At 45.6% G+C, this 17,730-nt stretch overlaps 1 protein-coding gene across 2 annotated transcripts in view; it reads left to right on the top strand.

The window, feature by feature from the left end:
• Positions 1-17,730, top strand: part of FYN (FYN proto-oncogene, Src family tyrosine kinase) — a 209,254-nt gene that overhangs the window by 19,429 nt on the left and 172,095 nt on the right. For both annotated transcript variants that reach the window (XM_082669301.1, XM_082669299.1), the window contains exon 2: positions 7,229-7,268. The gene's annotated coding sequence lies outside the window, so the exon portion shown is untranslated. The remainder of the gene's footprint in view (positions 1-7,228; positions 7,269-17,730) is intronic.

The following is a 17,730-nucleotide window of genomic DNA, read 5'->3' as shown; positions in this document are numbered from 1 at the left end:
TCCATTTTTTAAATATGTTATCTTCGCCTCGTGTTCTCCTGTGGCAGCCACCTCACATCCCTGCTGCCCTTGATGGCAGAGCTGCTCGAGAGGGCTGTCTCCACTACTGGTCTCCACATAGCATTTGTTAAAAAAATCAAAGCCATTCCAAGCAAGCTTTTACCCCACCACTCACTCCACTTACTCACCCCTCATCCTCTAAGACTATTACAATTTACCTCTTTTGTTTTTTTAGAAGCTATCATGTAGAAGTATACATTTCCAATAATTCTACAAAACATCAAGCCCCAGGTGTGAGCGTTTGTGTAAACCCTGGTTTTTTAAAAAAAATAAGAGATTGGGTTACCCTGCTTCGTGCATCTGAATGTACTTGGATTTTTTGTTATATGATAATAAAAACCCCTTTTGTGCTCTTAAATAAACCCCAAGTCGTGGGCAGATAGAAATCAACTTCCTATTTAACAGAAAGAGAAACCAAGGGATAGCTCTTATGACTTACAAAGATAGCAAACCAGTCTATGGGCTGTACGATACCCTCATTTATGTTTTGTTGGACCACATGGTGCATTTTAAAAATTTAAACCAACATTTAAAAGTTGGGCACTTTTGTATAAAAACTGAGATTTCCAGCTTCTCTTGAAAGAAAACAAAAAATTGGAAGGTCTGGCAAAACTGAGCCTGCCTTCCCTCATGATAACAGCCCTCCCAAGGCAGTGCTGCAGCTGTCCTCTTGGGATGGGGCAGGGCACTTCAGCTCACCCCAGCCCCGTCTCACCTGCTCCATTCATTTCTTTTACCTGCCCGGCCCCTGTGGGTTGTTTAATATGTGACTGTTGGTGTACCCTCTCCCTTTGCCCAATCGCAGAGCAAATAAACAGCAGAGCTAGGACAGAACTTGGTTTCCAAGCCAACTGCTTCCTCCCTGGCTGTGGACCAAAATTCTGTGTTTTGGAGCGTAATTCATAGTGGTGAGAGGGATCATTGGGTGGTAGAGCCTACGCTTGTGCCTTACTGCTTGCAGTAGACCCTGCAGTTAATTGTACTGGGTACATTGTTCATACTTGAGGTGCCTCCCCCTCCTGTTTGTTTCTCTCAGAAGGTTATGTGTGCTGTCGGTTGTGACAGGCAGGATGGCAGCGCTCCACTAGGGGTAACTTTTATATGTGCGTAGAAACACTGGCCGGAGGTGAAAGCTCCGTCATCACAGGGGTCCCAGAGTTTGCAGATTTTCAGTGAGGTGAGTGAATATTTATACAAAAGAAATAAGAATGAGGTAGTAGAACAAAGTGTATCCGACATTGGCCGAGGCCCATGATGTCTTCCTTATGTGGGAGACTCAAGGGTGTTCTCCAGCCACCTTTGCTGTCCTCCCCAAGACTAGCCCCTTTCCTTTGAATTCCTCCGGGGTCCCCTTGATGTCAGGGTGCTGAAGATGCCCTTGGACGTGGCATCGACTTGTTCCCAGGCTCTTCACTGCCCTGTGCCCCTCACCATTCTGAACGTGCACGTATCCTTGTGCCCTTACTAGGGTTGGGTAAGGTGGGAGAAGAGTGGCAGGTGCTGCCATCTCACACCTTTGCTGCCATCTCGGACCTTGTTAGAAGGTTCACGTGTGCAGGAAGACACGGGAGAATGAGCTCGTCTGGGGCCAGAATGAATGGCCAGAGGAAAAAACATTTTTTCCTGGGGAAACGGGGCCATGAGGAATACGCCACAACGGAAGGCCTTGTTTGAGCTGGGTCCCGTCCCGGGGCCTGCCCCAGCTGTGGGGCGCACAGCAGATCGTGGTGCCCTGCGTGTCTGTGTGCAGCTGTGGAGGCCCCGGGTGCCCACTGTGAGAGTGGGCCTGTTCCCGGGCTGCAGGCAGGGAGCCAGGAGCCCCCGCCCCCCTTCGCCAGAGAACATTGAGGCGCTTCTGTGTGCACTCTGTATGTGTCTCAGCTTTCTTTGGAATTGTGGCAGAGTCTGGCCCTGCCTGGTCTTTTTTGTGCCTTGGATCCTAAGTTAAGAATAACCGAAGGAACACTGTCCCTGTTGACACGCTCGCTATGGAAGCTGCTATCAAATGGCCATTTTATCCTCAGTCGCCACTGACATTACACCACGTACAGCTCTGAGTTCTCACTTGAGTTTTGATTGAATAGATCTGTGATCGTTGGAGCAGAAAGAAGCCATTCAGACGTGAATATGTGGAGACGTGTCTAGTAACGTGCAGATGTTTTTTGGCAGGTCAATGAATATTTTAAGTCTTTTGCAAGTAGTAAAAAGGGTTGAACTGGGAATAGAGGAGACTCTGTGGCAGGAGAAAAGTATCCCTCATTTCTCTCTCAATCGTCCATTTCTTAAAATAATCAAACAGAAGCCTGGACCATGATTTAAATCTTGGATTCATCATGGCCCTTCCTTAAATCTCCACCTTATACAAGACGTGATTATGATTCTAATGTATTGAATCATAGTGATTCTAATGTATTGAATGGTTTCCCAGTAACTTTTTTTTTAAGTAGAAAGGAAACACTGGGTAATATTAAAAATAACAGCAGGGCTTCCCTGGTGGCGCAGTGGTTGAGAGTCCGCCTGCCGATGCAGGGGACACGGGTTCGTGCCCCGGTCGGGGAAGATCCCGCATGCCGCGGAGCGGCTGGGCCCATGAGCCGTGGCCGCTGAGCCTGCGCGTCTGGAGCCTGTGCCCCACAACGAGAGAGGTCACAACAGTGAGAGGCACGCGTACCGCAAAAAAAAATAATAATAATAACAGTAGAATCTCCAGATTGGATCTTTGTCCTTTATTTGTAGCTAAAGACACAGGACTAAATTTAAAGAACAGGTTGTCTTCTGGTTATGTGTGTATGTGTGCCTGGTATGTGGGTGCACCCTGGGTTTCTACACCCCTTCCCCAGTACCCACTCTGCTCGTACGTGCAGGAGGCAGCGGGTCAGCCTGATGCAGCGTGGTTTCATTTCCTTTATTTCTTTTTTTTTTTTTTTCTTTTTAAACATCTTTATTGGAGTATAATTGCTTTACAATGGTATATTAGTTTCAGCTTCACAACAAAATGAATCAGTTATATATATACATATGTTCCCATATCTCTTCCCGCTTGCGTCTCCCTCCCTCCCACCCTCCCTATCCCCCCCTCCAGGCGGTCACAAAGCACCGAGCTGATCTCCCTGTGCAATGCGGCTGCTTCCCACTAGCTATCTACCTTACGTTTGGTAGTGTATATATGTCCATGCCTCTTTATCGCTTTGTCACCGTTTACCCTTCCCCCTCCCCATAGCCTCAAGTCCATTCTCTAGTAAGTCTGTGTCTTTATTCCTGTTTCACCCGTAGGTTTTTCATGACATTTTTTTTTCCTTAAATTCCATATATATGTGTTAGCATACGGTATTTGTCTCTCTCTTTCTGACTTACTTCACTCTGTATGACAGACTCTAGGTCTATCCACCTCATTACAAATAGCTCAATTTCGTCTCTTTTTATGGCTGAGTAATATTCCATTGTATATATGTGCCACATCTTCTTTATCCATTCATCCGATGATGGACACTTAGGTTGTTTCCATCTCTGGGCTATTGTAAATAGAGCTGCAATGAACATTCTGGTACATGACTCTTTTTGAATTATGGTTTTCTCAGGGTATATGCCCAGTAGTGGGATTGCTGGGTCATATGGTAGTTCTATTTGTAGCTTTTTAAGGAATCTCCATACTGTTCTCCACAGTGGCTGTATCAATTTACATTCCCACCAACAGTGCATCATTTCCTTTATTTCTGCTGGTCAGTTTTTCATTAGTCACCCTGCCACTGCCCCTCTCAACCCTTCACCCCTCCATCTGCAGAGGCGGCCCAAGTGCCTGTGATGCGGCAGGCGCTGTACTCAGTGCCATCCTGGCCACAGATGAGCCAGCGTTCGAGCAGGAGAGGCAGGGAAACAGGTACTGCATGAAGTGCTGTAGGAACACACTGGAGATGAAATCCAGTTCTTCAGAGAAATGGGACCAAAGGGAAACAGGTGCAGGAAAGTGATTCTGTCCTGAGCCCTGAAGGCCAGTTAGGAGAAGTTTCTACTTACCCAGCACAGTGGGTGAGACTGGAATGACGATGCTTAGTCCAGTGCCAGGAATATGCTGGGGGCTGGATCTATTTTTCTGCCCTTTCCTGGGATAGAAGCGGATTGAGGATATACTGATGGGTGCAGAAGTGTGCCCCTCACTGCCTGACTTCTGAGCTGGTGTATGCTGTCTCTCACCACCTGGCCTCTGCCTTAACGTCCCACCTTTCTCCCACCAGCCTTCCACCGTCCTCAGCCACCCCCGTGCACTGCCAAGTCGCTTGCCATTCTCCGAACATGTGGCCAGTGCCCCTTTGCCGGGCCTGGTTATTCCTCTGCCAGCACTGTGCTATCGCAAGGTGTGTAGGTGGAAATAGGAGAGCAGTGGAGGCAGGGGGATGGCTATATCAAGAGGGAACTCAAAGCTGAGGGTTTCTCAGTGTTGTTCTTAGAGTTTTCTCTAAAAATAAAAATCTTTGTGTATTCCGCCAACGAGGGAGGACTTGAGCTGATCTGAAGAGTGGGGAGTGGTTCGTTCTGGGTCCAGGCCTCGTCCTTCGGCTTCCATTCCTGCAGTCAGTCACACATTTGCAGCATTTCTGGATCTGCCTTTTCCAGTGGGGAATCTGGGTCACTTCAGTGATGTTCTCAAACAAAACATCAGCACTACTTCAGCAGGAAGAATAAAAGCATGGAACATGCCCTAATGCCCACAAGCCCACCACTGAATACATTTATATCAAAATAGTCAACTATTTAAAATATCTGTATAAACACATATGCATATCTATATTTGTAAACACACATACACACATATGGGGAGGGAGGTGTCTATCTTGCCTTAAGTGTTAGAATCTTAAAACTTGGATATTGCAATAATCTAGGTTTAGAAAACAGATAAAGTAGGAGAATAATTGGTCAAGTTTTTAAATAGAGGAGCCATTGAAATAAAATGTTACCTCTATTTCACCTAAACATTTGATGACCAAAATTTACTTACTCTTGACCTTTCAGAAACAGCCTTTATTTAAGAAAGATAGAACTGGTTTTAAAAACTAATGCCACTCTTCATTCAAAATGGGTTACCACGTGAATTTTACTTTCAGGCAATTCTATTTCATCCATCCATATCCTCTTTGAAACAATGGAGCTGGCGCCTAAAAATATCTCAGGCCGTGTGCGCTTGCTGGGAGACTTTGAGGTTAACGCTGTGACATCCTTCTGGGCTCTGGCTGCAGGGTGATACGTATATGTATTGTCTTTGTTAATTATCTCGATCTGTTTAGTAAGCCTGAAAAAGAAATTGGATGATGCCGCATATATGTGCGTATGGGTAAGATTCCTCGTGTAGTAGTGAGCCAGCAGCTACAAGCAGCTTTTCAGTTTGCCTTTTGGTAGCGTGGAGTGAAGGCTCATTCGTTCAGAGCCTGTTGCTGAACTGGGTATCCTGTGTGACTGCAGTTGTGCTGTGTGCATGGGAGAGGCGAAGTTTCCTCACTACTTTGGAAAAGGGTAACGATTCTCCAACTGCTCTTTCTGTGGCAGATGAAGGAATCTTTCACCTTGCATATGAGAACATTCCATTTTATAAATCAGAATGACAGCCTTCCTAAAGGGTTCAAGAGTGGAAGTCAGACTTCTACTGTATAGATGTTCCCTTTGGTGAAAAGTTCTCATAGTACTGACTTACTCTTTGCTGGTTATAGGGAGGCCAGTTGAAATTTCTGGACAGAGGGAATTGCCTTTTTATTTTATTTTTTTTTACAGCTCAACAGTGTCTAGATCCCCAGTGGGTGAGCCAGAAGAAAAAGCATATATTGCCTGTTTGGTAGGACAAGACAGCATGTCTCAGAAGCAAGGAAGAGATGGGGGTTGTGGGTTGCTGAGGTGCGGGCTGTGGCGAGCTCGTTAGCGTGTCCTCTCCCTCCAGCCTCCGTGCTGCTCCTCTCGCGTGTCTGCAGTGAGTTCATGATTTGAATGCCCCTCTGCAGAAGACAATATATGAGTTTTTAATTCTCTTCCCCATGGTCATTTTTTCTTCCCTTCATTCTGAGTCATCTTTGATTAAACGAAACAAAGATGTGACTGTTAATTACACAGTCTTTCAAACAGTGCAAAAATTCTCTTTTGTGTGGAGGGAGGCGGGGTGGTGGTTTTGATAGGGATGGTAATTTATGATGGGGGTATTTTAAACCATTGACCAGGAAGAAAGATGCTAAGAATCATACTGAAAACAACTTTGAGTCTCTACTAAGATAGGAAAAATTGTTTCTGCTTTTTTTCTTCCAGATTTCTCACACCTTTTACTTTCTGCCCTAACATACTGCTGTCAACGTAATTCCACTCAACCATTGTTATTGTTCTCTTTAGACACCTTATTAAAACTGAAGCTTTGTTCGAACAGCTAAAATCACAAATAATAAATGAGGTACCGTAATACTGGCAGGTTGTAGGCAGAGTGAATGAGCAAGCTGGAGGTCTGCCACCCTGCGCCTGGCACTTTAAAGATTCATGTGAAGTGGGCATGGGTGCCGTCAGAGGCAGCATCAGCTGTGCCAGGGGCTTGACACAAGGTTCTAAGGTGATCTTGGGACTAGATTTCCATGGACAAGTTGTGCAGGTTGGTGGGTTGGCAGGCCTCCTGGAGCGGGGAGCCCCAGCTAATGGGAAAACAGGGCCATCTCAAGAAGGCTGTTTGACAGTGAGGCGCACCCGCAGTCAGATAGGAAGTGGAGCAGATAGGGTCTGGGGACAAAGGGGAGATTTAAGCCAAGAGGTAAGTTGAACAAGACCTTGGAGACACATTTTCAGTGTGTCCCAGCTATGGATGACTTGTAGGCACTCTGAAGAAGGGGTGTGTGTGTGTGTGTGTGTGTGTGTGTGTGTGTGTGTGTGTACACACTCAAGACCTCCATCCCTATTTTTCCTGGCTCTGAAAAGTTAAGATCTCATGCTGGCTTCCTTTGGTGGTATGGGGCCAGGTCTTTGCAGTTGCAGGCAGGTGTTTGTAGCAAGTGTGACTTCACAACAATTGTGTGAACAAGAAAAAAAAAATTGTGGGCAAATTGATTGTCTGCAGCAAATGAAAATTCTGTGGTGGTGCTTTGTGGGTGGTTTACAGGCAAAGAGTGTTCGGTTCTCTTCTGATGTCTTTTTTTTTTTTTTTCTTTTACAGTTTTTTGAAGAAGAAGGATGCTGATCTAGACGTGGAAAAAGTAAGTTGGCAAGTTTTGTACTAAGAGCATGTGCCTTGTAAATTAGAAAGGTTTTCCACTGGGACCCAGGATTTTGTCCACTTTGAACTTGGAATTGTGACGCTGAGCCCATAGGTTTCTAAGAGAGAGGTTGAGTTGGAGATGGAGCTGGTATATGATATAGAAAGTCTTAGCTCACTTAGGTGAACCTGCTACTTTCCCCCTTCCCTTATTTGTAACACTCAATTTTGATAATTATGGGAACATATGTTTTAGCTCTAAGATATGTCTCCCCAGCCCAGAAATAGAACAGAACAGCTGTCCCGTGGCTGCTTTAGGGGCTGCTGAGGGATGGGCAGCCCTCTGACTTCTGTTTAAGGGAGCTTCCCTGTAGTTCATTCATTGTTGGTTTTTCCTCTGCTCTCAGATGGCTGCTGCTTACTGCTGCCCTAGTTGTACCTTCGAATTGCAGTCACTGTGTAACGGGTCATGCTTTCATTCACTTAACGTTGCTGCCCACTGGGTGTTAGACACCTTGCTGGACTCTGCTGAGACAAAAATGAATGTGACGGATAATACACGGGTAATGATTACACAATATGATAGAGCCGTGCAAGAAGAGCTCTGGAAGCTCAGGCTGAGGGCTGGGCATCCAGAGAAGCTGCTGGAGGGAGGGGATGTGTGAAGGAACCAGGGTTTTCATTCTTTCTGTGAATGCTGGCGAGTCTTCTCTGCCTGTGCTTCTCTCATCTCCCAGGCATCTTGGATTCCCAGGAAAGGCTGTACTTACACAGGTCTCACCAGCCACCCATAGGACCCCTTTCTGCCTCAGACTCCATTGCCCAGTCACATCGTCTTGGGTGTAATTTTTCACTGGTTCTCTGGCCAGTCAGGGACTGCCACCTCATCATCCTAGAATGACCTGGTTGTTATTTCTTATTTTGAATTTATGTGTGAGAGAGGTTCTTCTCCTGAACTGGAGCCATTCTGTCTGCATACAATGCACCTTTGTTTTAAGTTGAGGAAGTATACTATCTGAAACGTTGCTCGACACCAATTATGAGCAACCCCTCACCTTTGACCCCATGCAGCCCCCTAGCGATCTCCTCTCAGTCCTGGCCTTTTCAGCTCATACAAACCAAGGGGACTGGGAAATAAAAGGGCTCTAGTCAGGGCCAGCAGAAGGGAGCCTTTGTAGAACCACCATCGGTTAGGTTTTGGCCGTGGAAGCCAGGGGTCGGCAGAGACTTCCCTATGGGGGTGAGTACTGTGGCCCTCTTGGGCCAGGCCAGGCCCCCAGCAGGAGGAGCCTCTGGGCGCCAGGAGCCACCCCAGGGTGGTATAGCACAGAACAGCAGAACGCCTTGGGGGCGGGGGTACCCAGGAAGTGCCTGGTTCCAGGCTGCAGGGCTTGCCTGGCCTCATGCAGCCCAGCGTGAATCCCACAGCCACTAGGTAGGGAGGTCCAGCTCATGCGGGAAGCGTGTCTGTTGAGTTCCAAGGACCGGGCAGACCAGAGGGCTTGGTAAATGGGGTGGGGAGCCCCGAGTGGAATGGATTAAATTCTTGCTTCGGCTCTGCTGTTGACATGCTCTAAGATCTTAGGCGAGTCTACTCTCCTTTCTGAGCCTCATTTTTCTCATCAGGAAAGTGGTCTCTTTTCCAGGACCAAGTAAAAGTCTTCATTTTTTAACTTAAAAACACAAAACATATTTTTTTCGTTTTCTGACTTGAGCCTTGAATCAAAAAAGAAAAGTGACTGTTGGCCACAGCCCGTCGCTGGCTGGGAGCTCCTTTCAGGCAGAGCCTGATCCGTTGTACCTCCAGGTACTACTCTGGCAGCAGTGAGTGTCTAACAGAGGAATGAATGTGACCGACCCTGTCATGTGGGTTGGATGTTTGTAAGTACTGAGGGAAGTTAGAATAAAAGAAGCTAAGTGGGGGGTGGGAAATGCTTCTTGGGCTGCGTGAGTTTGGGCTTCTCTGAAGGGCTCTGCCTGTACCCTCTCAGACAAGGAGTTAATGACCTGAAAGACACTTAACCGCCCAAGGGGAGTTCACTATTTTAAAAGCTCTAATTCAAAAGCTCCAATTCCAAAATCTTTTTCTAATGCTCGGAGAAGGCTGTTGAGTACAGATATACCAACTTCTTTTTGCCTGTATTTATATGTATATCTGCCAGGAAGAATCTAGTACGGGGTGCGCCTCCATTGTTTAAGTAAATGACGCCTGTTAGCCAACCCAAGTGAAGAAAAATCACTGATGTCAGAGTGTGTTTTTTTCCCAGTAGATTTTCGGGTTTTCTCTTTCAGTCGAACATTTTGGTAAAGACAGAACTGTGAAAGGAAAATTAGCTTTGACATGCCAAAGCTCAAAGATAAATCAGCATACACTCTGTAATTATTAATTATTGTCTGTGGTTTATTGGACTTCCACTACATACTGAGTGCTTTTTATATGTGTCACACTTAACTGTTACAACAATAATGTGAGGAGACCATGTCCCTTATCATGAGTTGCCCAAGGCACCATAGTAATAGCAAGGATTCTAGTCATATCTGTCTGGTCCAGAGCCTTCTCTTTCTCATACCCCGTCTTACCTTGGAATTGATAGAATATTTGAGACAGTATATTTGTGTTACCTTTCTTGAAAAAGTTTTATGAGTAAGTAATGACAAATCAATATTACTTTCTAGAGAGGTCTTCCTTGACTCCCAGTCTGGATGGGGTTGCTCTCCCACCATGCACTTCTTCAAAACTATCGTTGTATAGTTATTTGTACAATAGCCATCTAATATCTGTTTCCTATTGGAATGTAAGCTTTGTCAGGTCTGAATCCTTCATGTGTTAAGCCTAGAGCCTGCACCTAGTAGGCCCTCTTAAGATGTTGAATGCTACATGACCAAATTGAGGGGTAATGAGACCCAATGAAAGCCACGTTGGTAGGTGGTAGGAAAGTAAAAAACCTTACTGTGTACTCCAGAAATCATGTTCTTCTTCTCCATCTATGGGTTTTATCTGTGGAAATCATGCTTGTTAATAGCGTTCTATGGAGATAAGACAATCACTCCCTGGCTTTTTCCCCAAAAGTGCAAAGTTTCAAGCAGACAAACGAACAGATAATTCTTAAGAATGAAGTAATCTGGGCAAGCAAAGCAAGTCTGAAGATTATCAAGGGAGGAGCAGTAAGAACACAAAGGAAACATTAAACAGTTTTTTTCACAGAATCTTCTAGAATTATTGAGAGATACACTTCGAGTATGGTTTCCTTAAATAACTGATTTAAATATATAAGGTGTATATTCTTATAAAAGTATATTTTATACTTCTATAAAATGTTTCTTCTAAAAGTGAAACCCATCCTCAACTGAATTTTAAAGAATATGTAGTTTTTGTTTTTATGGCAGCAAAACAAAAATATACTTTTTAAAATAAAAAGCTGATAAAATTGAGTCATCTTATTTAGTAATTTAAATCATGATTTAAATGAATTTGATTAAAATAACACCTCTTTGGTCATAACTACTCTCCAAGTTCTGAGGAGACAGGTTTGATTTTCGTGTACCCTACATGGCCTTTGTCTAGCATGATTAAAGTATTTTGGCGCCTGCCTCGAGAGAGACCCTTGTCATATCTGTAGCTTCAGTGAGACCAAGAATTCCTGTACTGCTATTCCAGCTGTTCACAGGGCTTAGATAGCTGCCTTCAGGCCACAAATATGGCCAAAATACTACTGTCTGTTTGATAGACACGGAGGCCACCTCAACTAAAATTGTCATTCAGAAAGAAAAGTAAATTAAAAAATTACCTCCTGCTTTAGAGTTGTTTCCTTTCTCTCAGTGAATTCCTTGAACTGTGTTAGTCTGCATGTAAATGTAGAATGTACATAGAAGTTACTCCATTTTTCAGTCTTTCTTTTGTTTTACTAAGTCCCAAGAGAAATGATAAAAAAATACCTGAGATTCTTATTGTGAAGCTAATAGTCTTATGAAAAAAAAACCCACCTCTTTCTAAACAGTGAAGGGTTCAAAATTCAAGACTGCGTTAGGCACTGAGCTTTAAAGTCATGTGTATGTGATTCCTAACAGCTGGTTGGGAAGAGGAAAAAATAGTTCATATTTTCCTTTAGTTGGGGGAATACAATTTCCAGGGGTCAGAGGATCAGCAGGGCTTCTACGGAATGTCCGAAGGCTGGAGCATGCTGGTCACTGGGAAGGCATTCATCTGTGTCTCCAGGGGCAGCATGTTGGGTGCATCACCTCACTGCTTGCTCTAAGGAGGAGGAGAGAGAGTGAAGAGGAGGGACAGCATAAGCAGAACTCTCTGTTGTCAGTAGAAGCCACTCTTCCTGAATGGAGGGGAGGGCTCAGCAGGTGCTTGTGGGTCCCTTAGGCCCTCTGAAACCCATGCCTAGGGGCCTGTGGGATGCCAGGTTTAGCCCCAATGAGCTTCCATTCTCCACGCCCCCTGCTCCAGCCTCACACACATACTGACCCATTCTACTGGTGACTGGGCATCGGGAAAGACCAGCATCTGTTTCACTGAGTAAGGGCCAGGCTTCACACAGACTGCTTTCCTGGTGACTAGGGCTCTAGAAAAGGGAATGGCTTTGGGCTGGGGGTGGGGGAGTGTGTGTGTGTAGGAGCGAGGAACTTGCACAGAATTCTGTTTTAGATTGAAGAGCAAACATTTTTAGTCCTGGATGAAAAATAGTTGTTATGCATCACCCATAATAACTGACCAGCTTTCTTCTACATAAATCTCTGGCTTGTAAAACTAAGCACTGCTGTCCAAGAAGAAAAAACATGCCCTCTGTCAGTTTGAATTTCCAAGATAATAAAAGATCCCTCTTCCTAGATATTATAAACCCAGGCAGATACTCGTGGCAGTTGGAAGAACTACAGGTAACAATATTACGTTGTCTAGTCCTGGATGCAGAGCAGTTAATTCATCCTTTCCTCAAACATAAATGAACTCAGGTGGGCCAACCACTGTTTAGACCACATGTCATCTTATTCACTTGTCCTAGTTTACATGTGAGGAAAACGAAGCTCAACAGAAATGAAATGATTTACCCAAGGACTTGAATCTAGGAAGCAGAAGATCTAAACTAGGTCTCAGTCTCTTTCCACTCCACTACGGAGGTTCTCTTCTACTGAGGTTCTCTTGAGCAGAAGACAGATGAATCATCATCAGCCTTCTGTCATCAAACTGTCAGTTTTATACGTACCTTTCATTTTCTCTTCCCTGATTTTAAAAGGACTTTCTCCCTTATTTGTGGCTTTTAAAATAGTAATGATGTTTTTATCAAGGAGACATTAGAAACTCAAAAGGGGAACCATTTCCTGAAACCTGACCTGGTGCCACCTGGTGGTTCCCTCAGTGACAGCGTGAGAGTGACTTACAGAGGTGGTGGTGGTGGGAGTCTGGGGAGGCCTGCGGGACCCTCATTCTCTTTCCACAGCTGGTTCCTAGGCTGGGGGATCATGTCATTATATTGCTCATCTCAGTAGCATTCATCATTCTCCAAGAGCTGGATGTTGCCAGGCGAGGGTGGGGAGAGACACTGCCCACATTACAATAGAGAATAAAGACTAGCTCCCTCCTACTCCAGAGGCTTCCTCCTCCCATCTCTGCCATGAGATGCTGCATAATCTGTTCCCCGGCAGCCAGGCCTGCTGGATGGAGGTTGGAGTCTTCTGGTTGTCTGCCCTGCTTAGATTTGTCGTCTGCTGAATTTGTGTGTGACGGAGAGATTGCTGGTAAAATGTGCACGCACAATGGCTTAAAAGATGCTTTTGTCACTGCCCCAAACACTTCTAAAAGCACAGCTGCACTTGTTCTGAGTCTAGTATGGAATAGGCCATAAAGACACATAAAAATTCGAGCTTTTCCCTTAAAGGAGGCTATTACTGCCCACTTTGGGCCCATAACAACATTTTATTTAAGCAGAAAACCTTCCATATTAGTTTTCTGTGGCTGTCCTAAGAAATGCCCACAAACTCAGTGTCTTAAAACAACAGAGATTTATTCTCTTGTGGTTTCGGAGTCAGAGTCCAATGTTAAGATGTCAGCAGAAATGCATCCCCGTCAGAGGCTTTGGGGCAGAATCGGTTGCTTGTCTCTCTCTTCCAGCCTTTGGTGACTCTAGGTGCTCCTTGACTTGTGGCCACATCTCTCCAATCCCTACCTCTGCCTTCACGTTACCTTCTTCCCCATGCATCTCTATCCCATCGCCCCCTGCATCCCTCTTGTAAGGGTACCTGTGATGGCTTTGAGAGCCCACCAGCTAATCCAGGATCAGCTCTCCTCTGGACGGTCTTAACTTTATCATCTCACAGCATGCCATGTAAGATAATATTCACAGGTTGCAGGGATTAGGAAGTGACTGTCTTAGGGAGGGGTAGATGTTTTTCTGCCTCTCGAGCCTTCTCTTAGGGAATTTCTGTCTTTTTCATTTCCTGAAACATAAAGCCTGCTACCACATATTTTACAAGTTACTTGAGTGAATTTGATTTTCCTGGAAGGGGCCACTTGGAAGACCTAAGAAGTGACCTTGTCTCCCAGGCCTCCAAGCAGGCCAGGCCAGGCCTGTCTTCTTTCTCAGGTAATGTACAGGGTGAAGAATTATGGACTCTGAGAGCCGGGAGGGGCCTTTGAAATCAGATCCTCCAGTCTGAGGGGGAAACTGAGGTTAGAGAGGCAGGGTCACCGAGTCAGGAGTGGAGTGGGACCAGTGCTTACTGCTTCAGCCCCTCTCCCACTGTGTTCCTGCAGATCTCCAAGCTGTCTCTCGTAATATAAGCCTTTAGGTCTTTCTTCATGTGAGAGCTCTTCACCTGAAAATGCCATCCCTGCAAATCCTCCTTTCCTAGGCCAATAGCCCTGGTTCTTCCAAATATGCTTACGTTACCTCATGTCAGGAATTCTGTTGCTCTGGTTACTTTCTCCTGGATGCATTCCCTTCCTGTCACTGTCTCTTTAAGAGCGTGGCACTCAGACATGGACAATACTTCAGAGATGGCTCCGCCAGTGTAGAGTAAGGACTCTACACCTAAGACTGTCAGGCCTGTGAGATGCACGTGTTTTCTGCATCATTAAATGAGGTACCAGTACAGACCAGGATCACGTCTCTCATTCAGCCTCTCTGTGGCACCTTCCGCTTGCACTGAGCTTGCATTCAATAAACATCCATAAGACCTTAAAATATGAATTGCTTTAAACCCGTCTCCTTTGCCCCTGCCATGTAAAAGAGCTGGGCTTGTGTCAGGAGCAGGGTGGGATCAGTTGGGGATCAGAATGTAATCCAGATGGGAGTCCAGAGAACAGAGAGATCCATGGCCTGGGGTACGCTCATGGGGACATAAGGGCAGCAGGCCGTGACAGGAGGCAGTTAGGACAGCTGGGAAGGCATAGCCTCGGGGGAATCCTTCCAGAGGTGGCAGTCTACATGGGCAGATGTTTGGCAGCCGAATCGTTTGGCCGAGCGGGTCGAGGGGCCAGATAAGAGGAGTGCTAGTGTATGGGGACAAGACCGCAGCCAGGACGCTGTAGAAGAGTTGGGTCCACAAGAATGAATTACAGGATCAACTGCTGAAAAAGGGTGGGGCCCAGGACAGGAGACTGAGCCCAAAGAGTAAAAGGCAGCCTCAGGTCTGAAGTCAGAGTCATAACATTGATGGGAGTTGGAATGTCAGTGGCCTGGAGCCTCTCCCACCCAGAGCCTGGGGTCAGAGCAGAGCTTATGAATAGGGTGAGTCGTCCCAGCTGAGCACATTGGAGGGTATGGAGCAGGTACCGACATCATCCTACATTTATGCAATAGATTTCTTTTAACAGTCAAAAGCAGGGTTTTATCTTTTAACTTGGGGGGATTATGTTGTTGTTTTGGTCAGTTCTAGTGGCCATTTCAGCCTGTTGAAATCCTTTAAAATCCCTGTTCTTTCTTTTTTCTGTCTTGGCTCCTTTACTTTTTAAAAAATTTTTATTGGAGTATAGTTGATTTACAATGTTGTGTTAGTTTTAGGTGTATGTTCTTTCTTCCGATTAATTAACTACCCCCTTTCAGCTGAGAATTATTTGTGATCTCCATAAGCACATCTTGATGAAAACATCTTAACCAAAGGTGATGAACCTCCGAAGTCCTCCTGTACAAGGTCCTCCCTCTACGTCAGTGTTGCTCCCTGTGATGTTTGTGCCCTCGGGAGGGCCATCCAGTCACCTCTGAGTCCACCAAACCCAGTTGTCACTTGGCCCGGGGTTTCCCATCTTGCTCAGCTATGTTTTGAGTGACTGTCCCGAGCTTTGCTGGCATCAGGGTGCTCTGTGTCTATAATTTATCACTCTGACAGTCCCGTGAAAGGGCCCTGAGTTAGAGGCAGTGCCACGGGGAGGGAGAGTTGGTAGAGTACTTCGTTATTCACTGCTTTGAGGGCAGAGGTACCGGTTTGCTCTCACTGATGTCGGTGGGTTTCAGTCCTGAGCCCCACTTTCTGTAGCACCCCCGGGGCATCAGCTCGTGGGTGATTCTGAAGGAGGGACTAGAACCCCGTACTCAGATGTGGAGTCCTGATCTTTGTTTTAAGAGTTCGCCGCCACTGAAGACTGATCCTCCTTTGCGGGTTACGCGTGGTCTGAGGAGAGCATTCCCCACTGAGCAGCAGCAGGTGAACACGGCAGCTTCTCGGAAGCCATGGGGGTGTTCACGAAGCTGTGAAATGTGCCACTACTGAATACAGGCAGGGCGTAAAGTGAAGAAAAGGAAGTGGATCGTTTCTGTTAAGAGAAGAAGGCATGAAACAATGCATGCGTCTGCGTAGTCCTTCCCATGAGGCTGCCGGGAGAAAGCGAGATGGCTCCAGGGCCGAGCACAGGCAGTGTGAAGCGGGTGTGGGCCCAGGGGCTTGAGTAAGTCCTGACTGTGCCTCTGAAGAGCTGTGTGGTGGGGACTCGGGGGGAAACAGCTCATCGTGACGTGTCAATTTGCAACTGCAGTGAGTGTCTGAGGGGGAGGCACAGGGGGCTGTGAAATCGTTGCAGATGCCAGAGGGTCCCAGTGGGAGTCCGATGAAGAGATGCTGATGAAGGGAGGGTGTTGTCATAATTTACGCCTTCTGTTTGTTGTCCGCATTTCTTTGGGCAATACTGGCCAAGGATCGACTCACGCCCGGGTGTGCTGTGCAGTAGACTCATAGACCAGCTAGGAGAGTGGGCCAGGGGAAGGTTCCTTTCCACAGCATTATTTTATCTTCTGCTCTCCGTCAAGATTTAATGCTACAGTAATTTAAAACAAACAAATGTAACTTGTGTGGGGGGGGAGATTTTGTCCATCTTTAGAAGAATATTCTGAAAGCTGGTCCTTCTAGACTGGGGATGGTGGAAACAGTAGTTTAAAAAACAAAGTAACTGCCACTTTGCCTATTATACTGTTACCAGATGGAGGGAAACGTTTTCTTCCTTTACCAGAGAGCTTGACCCATGCATCAGCGGGAAACTTATTGCAAAAAAAAAGTGAATTTGTTAATGGGGGCAGCCCTTGAACAGCCCTTTGGTAGTGAAAATGAAGTGACTTATAAAACCTGTTCATGCAGTTTAGAAGCTGTTACAGTGATCCTTAGTGAAGTTTTAGGTATGGGGGAGTCCTCATTGGCATATAATGTCAGGAGTGCTTTTTTTGTATATGGCCCGTGAACTGGTAGAACTAAAAACTTTTGACAGCTGCCATAATATTTACTGGATTTTCTCATATTTGGTATTAATAAATATTGGCTACTAGCCAAATAATTTTTCTTTATTCTATTTTTACAGTGGCCCAGAGGAAAATATAATCAGGCTTCATTGTTTTCTAGATGGTAAATACAACAACAAGAAGACACTAGATGCAGTTGGCCCTTGAATAACACGGGTTTGAAATGCAATGATCCACTTACATGCAGAGTTTTTTCAATAAATATTACGGCACTGCACAATCTGCAGTCAGTTGAATCCACGGATGCAGAGGAGGGCCGACCATAAAGTTATACGTAGATTTTTGACCGCACAGAGGGTCGGTGCCCCTAACTTCCCCTCTCTGTGCTCTTCAAAGCTCAACTGTAATGTTTTTGAAGGAAAAAGTGAGAAGCTTCAGAAACAATCATTTCAGACCCTACAGAGGAAGATGTGTCAAGGCAGGAAAAGCACTTGTTTGTTTTTTGTTTTCAAGTTTTGGTGGTTTCTTTTCAAATAGACTTTATCTTTTTAGAGCAGTTTGAGGTCCACAGAAAACTTGAGGGGAAGGTACAGAGATTTCTCATACACTCTCTGCCCCCGTACATGCATCGCCTCCCCAGTTATTACCATCCCCCACCAGATGGACTATTTGTTACAGATGATGAACCTACACTGACACATCTTTATCACCCAGAGTCCACAGTTTACATTAGGATTCACTCCTGGTGTTGTACATTCTGTGGGTTTGGACAAGTGTATAATGACATATATCTGC

The sequence above is a fragment of the Grampus griseus genome (assembly GCF_964374135.1).
Source record: "Grampus griseus genome assembly, chromosome: 13".
NCBI classification, from domain to species: Eukaryota; Metazoa; Chordata; class Mammalia; order Artiodactyla; family Delphinidae; genus Grampus; species Grampus griseus.
This window is presented reverse-complemented; position numbering and strand designations above follow the sequence as displayed.